This window comes from Montipora foliosa, chromosome 3 (genome assembly GCF_036669935.1).
Source record: "Montipora foliosa isolate CH-2021 chromosome 3, ASM3666993v2, whole genome shotgun sequence".
In the NCBI taxonomy this organism is placed as follows: Eukaryota; Metazoa; Cnidaria; class Anthozoa; order Scleractinia; family Acroporidae; genus Montipora; species Montipora foliosa.
The window spans coordinates 56,942,080-56,949,579 of NC_090871.1; the positions used below are offsets into that span (position 1 = coordinate 56,942,080).

Genomic DNA, 7,500 nt, shown 5'->3' on the forward strand with positions numbered 1-7,500 from the left:
ATTTTATTTACTCTCTACATCTCCCGCCTCTTTAACATTATTTCTCAGCACCTCCCTTCCGTTCATGGTTATGCTGATGACACTCAGATTTATCTCTCTTTCCGACCTTGTTCTATCTATTTGGAAACTAACGCCGTCTCTGTGATTGAAAAGTGCATCGCTGATGTTCGCTGTTGGTTTATTGCAAATCGTTTACTGATCAACCACGCGAAAACTGACTTTCTAATTTAAGGCACCCGTCAAAAACATATATTAAATCTACATGTATTATCATAAGTGACACCAACATTAAATCTTTACATAGCGTCCAGAACCTTGGGTCCTGGTTCAATGCTCATATGCGAATGAATGTTCACACAGGCAAGATTCAAGTGAAGCTATGATCTTCGCAGTTGAGATCGCAATTTTTGCAATTGCGTAGAGAAGCCTGAAAAATTCAGGACTTCAACGGGGTTTGAACCCGTGACCTCGCGATTCCGGTGCGACGCTCTAACCAACTGAGCTACGAAGCCACTGACGTTGGGAGCTGGACATTTGGGTTCTAATGGTCCCGTGAGGAATGAATCAATGATGAAATGGTAATTCCAAAGGCACAAAATTACAGAGAATGTATGGAGACAAAAAAAGCAATATTTAGGAATTCCAAAGAACGGATACCAAGTCTAGTTCATCTCAGTTGTGAAATAAACTTATTTGTTTGGTTAGGGCGAAAGTCTATAAAGTCATTAGAGTCATGTAAAGTATATTTTGCTTTGAATTTCGGATCCATACAAATTTTTGAATTTCCCGCCATGTTGCCCTGGATTACCCATGATGCAATCAAGAGCGTCAACTCGTCTATCACTGTAACGCACTTCTATTTGGTCTACCTAAATATCAACTCGATAGTTTACAAAAAGTCAGAATGCCGCGGCTAGAGTGATTTTTCAGATTGCGAAATTTGGTCATATCTCACCCGCCCTTATCGACTTACATTGGCTTCCAGTATCGTTCACAGTTCAGTTTAAATTGCTCCTTTTTGTTTACAAGTCACTATACAACCAAAGTCTATCCTACATTAAAGATCTTTTATCCTTGAAAATAGCTGCTAATTATGCTCTTTGTTCGTCTGCACAATCTCTTCTTTTCATTCCAAAAGTCAATTGCTCTACACTTGGGGATCGCGCCTTTGCTCATGCTGCACCTGCTTTATGGAACTCGCTGCCACTAACTATAAGAACAAGTAACAGTCTCCCCATTTTCAAAAAGCAACTTAAAACAGTTCTTTTTAAAAAGGCTTTTAACTTGTTGGAACGGTTCTGATGCTTATGTTAAATTAGTTTGGAATTTTAGAATCTAATTTTTTATACTTTACCATAGCATGTTATTTTTAGCTTTTAAGGGATTCTTAACTTAATGTTATGCGCTTTTGAATATTTTTCTATAGTTTTAGTAATATATCAAACACGAGAAGGAGTGTTTCATCGGATATCCAAACATCGAGAAGCGAGTTGAAAAACGAGGCCGAAGGCCGAGTTTTTTAACCGATTTTGAGGTGTTTAGATATCTGATGAAACACTCTTTCTAGTGTTTGATATTGCTTCCCAAAGGAATCCGTATTTTAAGAGATACTTGGAATCAAAGTTGGCAAAATTTTATGCTAATTAAGACCCCATAACCAAACTTTCTTCACGGTAGTGATCTCTTCTCTTTTTGGCTTATGAATCATTAATGCATTTGAGAAGCGCTATACAAATTCATTACTATTGTTATTATTATTATTATTATTATTATTATTATTATTATTATTATTATATTTGTTATTAAAAGTAGAGGGGTATAACTGATGTACAACGTGATTAGTTGCGTTTTCAAACGTTTCTCCGTAAGCATGTTTAGAGACATGTAAGAACACGATTTTGTCACTTTAGCCCAGCTTGCATTCTTCAACTTTGAACAAAGAAATACTTGAAGTTGTCAATATGGCTCATTAACTTTGCCGGAGCAGGTCTCATCCTACTTTAGAGCATTGTTTGACATCGAGTTCTCATACAGACGCCACATTAAGCGCGCAAATTGCCGTATTTTTCTCATAACAAAAAATAAGAACGTAGGTCCTGCGATATGTCCAATTATTAAAACTAAAAAGAATATCGCGTTTCTGATTGGTCAATGGCGAATGTATAGATAGGTTTTTCAGTGCAGTGGAGATTATAGACTTTTTTCACGTGACGTCACGGCGGCCATGTTGATGTTCCTAAACAATAGAACGGCGGCCATGTTGGTGTACCCAACTAATCCTCTGGGAGTTGACTTCTATTATCATGCAAACCTTGTCTTTTTGTTTCGGTGGAAAAGCAAGGTTACTGATCACGTGAGTGAAAACACTCTATAGAATGCATTACGGAAGTTGCCATGGAAACTCAGCGATGAGTACATAATAAAGAAAAATCGAATGAATTTTCTCGTGCATAGTGTTTGATTTCTGGTCACTCGTGATATTTTGAACATTCTCAAATAGCACTGTCGCGCGGAACGTGCAATTTTGATATCTTTCCGAACATCACTCATGACCATATATCAGGAAATGCACTCGCTGTGAACATTTTATTTAGCTATAAAAAGTTGCGAAAAAACTTTTCTTAAAAACATTTTTAAAAGAAATTTCGTAAAAACGGTTAAAAATATACGGCTAAGAAATACACGACGTTTCGACGTTTTCGGACGTCATTATCAAGTGAAAAAGAGACAGTGTGAATATTCTGCCTCGTTTACGAAATGCCATCGATTACATGTAAAGAACTGAGGCCTAGCTTTAACACTCAGAGCGATTCCATCACTGCTAAACTCTTTGTTTAGATTGTAGAATATTTTTATGTTACCATTTTTCTTAATGAACTATTGTTTTTTTTGTGTATTTATAGAATATTCACACTCTCTTTTTCACTTGATAATGACGTCCGAGAACGTCGAAACGTCGTGTACTTCTCAGCCGTGTATTTTTAATCGTTTTAAAGAAATTTCTTAAATGTTTTTAAGAAAAGTTTTTTCGCAACTTTTTATGGATAAATGTTTCAAAAAGTCGCTTTTTTTAATGAACATTATTTTTATTGGTGTTGAAAATGAGACTTTAAACCTTCCACAGGTTCATTTGTGAGAGATAACTGGAATCTTTTTTTTATTATTTCACAGCCAAAGCGTCAATAGGTGGTTCACGGAGAGAGGTGAATATCGCATCTGCTAGGCACTAAAGGTGGGTTCGTTTTTACGCCAATTAGTGAGCTTACGAAAGGAGGAGGAGGATGGCTACGAGAACGTTATATCACGTCATTACTCCAAGCATTTGGCGCGAAGAGTGTTCACCAACATTCCAGAAGTAAAATTGGTATGAAAGGTGTGAATGATTGGACAACAAATTTAAAATTTATCTTCAGGTGCTCGCGTCCTCCACGTAAGAACCTCAAATTTTGTCATTTTACTGCGTTGTCAGGACGAGAATTGGCAAGAAATGCACCAAAATCTAAAACTTACGTGTGGGGTGTGCAATTAGAGCTATTGTTTCATGGCCTTCTCGTAGCTGCCGTCCACCATAGTAGCATCAAACTGTCTCTCTGTCAAACCAATTGCAGAGTGAACCTTAACTTACCTTAGCTGAGGACATGTGGCAATATGGGATAATTTTCTTTCCAAGTTTGGTGCATCGAAATCCGCATCTTTCTAGTCTCGGTTGTTGAAAGGGCGAATAGCCTTATTCACCACACGTGGATTGCTATCGACTAGATAAGTAAATCAGTATGCGTTTGCGTCAAGGATTAGTTTTACGTGTATTTTCAAAGTTTTCACGAAATTTGGAAAGTTTTAAAAGTCACAATCTTTAGCAGGAGCTCACCAAGGGGAAGCTCTATCTCCCGTACTTGGCTCAGGGGTCAACCCTTTCCTGAGCAGATTTATTTACAGAACGCCTTTCATTTAGCACGCCCACTGTTGCAAAAAACAATCAAAACCGAGCTATCTGATACTTTTCGCGGGAAAAACCTGATCCTAAAAATAAATTTACTCAGGAAAGGGTTGACTCAGGAATCAGTGGAGACAGAGGCTGCCCTTGATAAGCACCTGTCCTTAGTTACCCTTGAGGGCACACGTGATTATTTGTTTATCACACAAAGGGCCCTCGAGGGCACATGTTATTTCTTGTTTATCACTGCTCAAAGAGAAAAATTGCATTTACGAAATCGCTTCCACGCGTTTCTTCTAGGAAGCCTGTTCCATGCTGCGATAAATGACAATCAAACTAACTGACTGAGCAATCGGCAACAAATCTCAACAACAACGCTTTGCTGCTAGGCAACTTTTAACTAGTCATGATTAGTAATACTTCATTCCCTGGACGTTACCAAAAGTTCCCTCGTTTTTTACAAGTGTTTTTAAAAAGTTCCCTCGTGATTGAGAATTAAGTTATTTTGCCTGTCTTTGATAAGTTTTGATAGCGTTGATCCTCTCAGTCTGGATAGTTTTTTTATCCGGTGGCCAGAGTTATATTAAACAACCGAGGCCATACTTTTTCCAAGTCGACCTCTCTGAAAATAGACATAGGACAACCGAGCGGAAAAATTGTTTAAGGGACCCAAAGTCTTCCTTAAAGTATGCCAGTGAAGACCCCATAGAGAATATCTCGAAACCAACGAGAACATTCTTGCTTATCTGACATCTACAAAAAGAACGGTGCACCGTCATGGCTTCATAGCTCAGTTGGTTAGAGCGTTGCACCGGTAGCGCGAGGCCACGGTTACAAACCCCGTTGAAGTCCTGAAATTTTCAGGCCTCTCAACGCAATTGCTAAAATTGCGACTATAACTGCGAGGATCATAGCTTTACTTGATTTCATATCCGTAGTTCAGTATATGATTCATTTCATGTATCATCTCGTTCATTGATTCATTCCTCACGGGAAAATTAGAACCCACAAATGACCAGCTCCCAACGTCAGTGGCTTCATAGCTCAGTTGGTTAGAGCGTTGTACCGGTAGCGCAAGGCCACGGTTATAAACCCCGTTGAAGTCCTGAAGTTTTTAGACTTTTCTACGCAATTGCTGAAGTTACGACCACAACTGCGAGGAACATAGCTTTACTTGATTTCATATCCGCAGTTCAGTATATGATTCATTTCATATATCATGTCGTTCATTCTTTCAACATTGTTGGGTATGGGCGTGGGCACTAATCGGTCTCTCAATGACCTATCCATGTCCGTATCCATAGTAACAACCGCGGCTGCAGCCTGCAGCCTTGTACTGAATACAAGACTTTGTTGTATCAAACGTTGATGATGTGTTGAAACCGTTTGTCCACCCCAACAGTCAACATCGTTCGATATCGTTCAATATCGTTCAATATCGTTCAATATCGTTCGACAAAATCGACGGCTACGAGAACGTTGTCTAAAAATGTTGCATCACACGTCATTGCTCCAAGCCATTCGGCATGAAGAGTGTTCACCAACATTCCAGAAATAAAAGTGGTATGAAAGGTGTGGATGGTTGGAGAACAAATTTAACATTTATGGTCAGGTGCTCGCGTCCTCCGGATCCACATAACCTCAAAATTGTCACGCCGTTTTCAGGACGAAAATCGGCAAGAAATGTACCAAAATCTAAAGCGCACGTTCGGAACTGTCAAACTAATTCCTTGAATCAACTCTTTTCCGTGTAAATTATTTTTAGGAACAGGTTTTTCCCACGAAAAGTATCATATTTTCCTTAACGCTGGGTTAGCTCGATTTTGATTTGTGACTTCCAAAACTTTCCAAATTTCGTGAAAATTAACTTTGACGATTCACGTAAAACTAATCCTTGACACAAACACATACTAATTCACTTATCTAGTCGATAGCAAAGGTAAAGGTAAAGGTACACCTTATTTAACGTCGGAAATTCCTTTACTCTCTAGAGAGTACTTTCCCAGGAAGCCGACGGTGCGCTCATTTTACCCCCCCCCCACCCCCCCCCTCTTTCCATCAGTGCTCCGTTTTGACGGGTATTTAAAGCTACTTAGGCTACACTGAAAGGAAAGAAGTCGAAACAAGGATGTGAGATCCGGGGATCTAACTCGGGACCTCTTGCACCAAGGCCGCGCACTTACCAACTGTGCCACCCTTGCTCCTCCTCCTGCTTCTTGCTCCACGTGTGGTGAATAAGGCTATTCGCTCTTTCAACAACCGAGGCTAGAAAGATTCGGATTTCGGTGCACCATACTTAGAAGGAAAATTCTCCCATGTTGTCACATGTCCTCAGCTAAGGTGAGAGGCTCCCTTGATAAGCACCTGTCCTTAGTTACCCTTGAGGGCACGCGTGATTACTTGTTTATCACACAAAAGGTCCTCGTGGGCACATGTTATTTCTTGTTTATCACGGCCCAAAGAGCAAAATCGCATCCGCTCGTTTCTTCTAGGAAGCCTGTTCCATGCTGCGATAAATGACAATCAACCTAACTGACTGAGCAATCGGCAACAAATCTCAACAATAACGCTTTGTTTATAAGCAACTTTTAACCAGTCAGGATTAGTAATACTTCATTCCCTCAACATTACCAAAAGTTCCCTCGTTTTTTACAACTTTTTTTTAAAAGTTCCCTCGTGATTGAGAATTAAGTTATTTTGCCTGTCTTTGATAAGTTTTGATAGCGTTGATCCTCTCAGTCTGGATAGTTTTTTTATCCGGTGGCCAGAGTTATATTAAACAACCGAGGCCATACTTTTTCCAAGTCGACCTCTCTGAAAATAGACATAGGACAACCGAGCGGAAAAATTGTTTAAGGGACCCAAAGTCTTCCTTACAGTATGCCAGTGAAGACCCCATAGAGAATATCTCGAAACCAACGAGAACATTTTTGCTTATCTACTATAATGGCATCTACAAAAAAAACGGTGCACCGTCATGGGGAATATTTTACATAAAATGTAGACGCAAAATATATATAAAGACTGAGTTAAGAGTCAATTAATCCTGGGGCATCTCAGGTGACCACTTTCAAAGTTTAGCGTCATTTGCAACTGCTGATTTTACTTTGCTGGATCGTCAATGTCGTCAATGATAATGTGGCATGAAAATCATGATTCAGTGACACTGACTCAATATCAAATTAGAATGTAGGTTAGTAATGCATAACTGTTTAGAATTACTTTCATTCTTTCTTTTCACGCGTACCCTCGCAGCACTTGACTTGCTATTAGCAGCTTCTATTATTGTGGTAAGGAGTAACGAGGGTAGGAGCCATTTAGACTCGTTTCAAAAATTGTTAAAGGGGCACTGTCTTGCATGCTAAATCTAAATTAGTACTTTAGCTCACACGTTCAACATTCCTGACAACCCACTGAGAGGATATGAAATGTAGTTATGGCATAAAAGAGCTATTCCTATTTAATTTTTGGCGACTTTTTGAAGACATCGTCTCCGAACTCCAGTTTTCTCAAGTTTCAATCCATTTCCATCCTCTCCATTCTTGGCCGCAAACAACAAAGAATAG

At 39.3% G+C, this 7,500-nt stretch overlaps 1 protein-coding gene across 9 annotated transcripts in view; it reads left to right on the forward strand.

Annotated features, from left to right (window-relative positions):
* LOC137997755 (uncharacterized) overlaps positions 1-7,500 on the forward strand; it is a 121,205-nt gene that overhangs the window by 53,333 nt on the left and 60,372 nt on the right. For 7 of the 9 annotated variants that reach the window (XM_068843984.1, XM_068843970.1, XM_068843973.1 and 4 more), the window contains one exon: positions 3,172-3,232. The gene's annotated coding sequence lies outside the window, so the exon portion shown is untranslated. Of the gene's footprint in view, positions 1-3,171; positions 3,233-3,304; positions 3,374-7,500 lie in introns of those variants that run through there. The other 2 variants (XM_068843983.1, XM_068843981.1) reach the window with 2 other exon arrangements.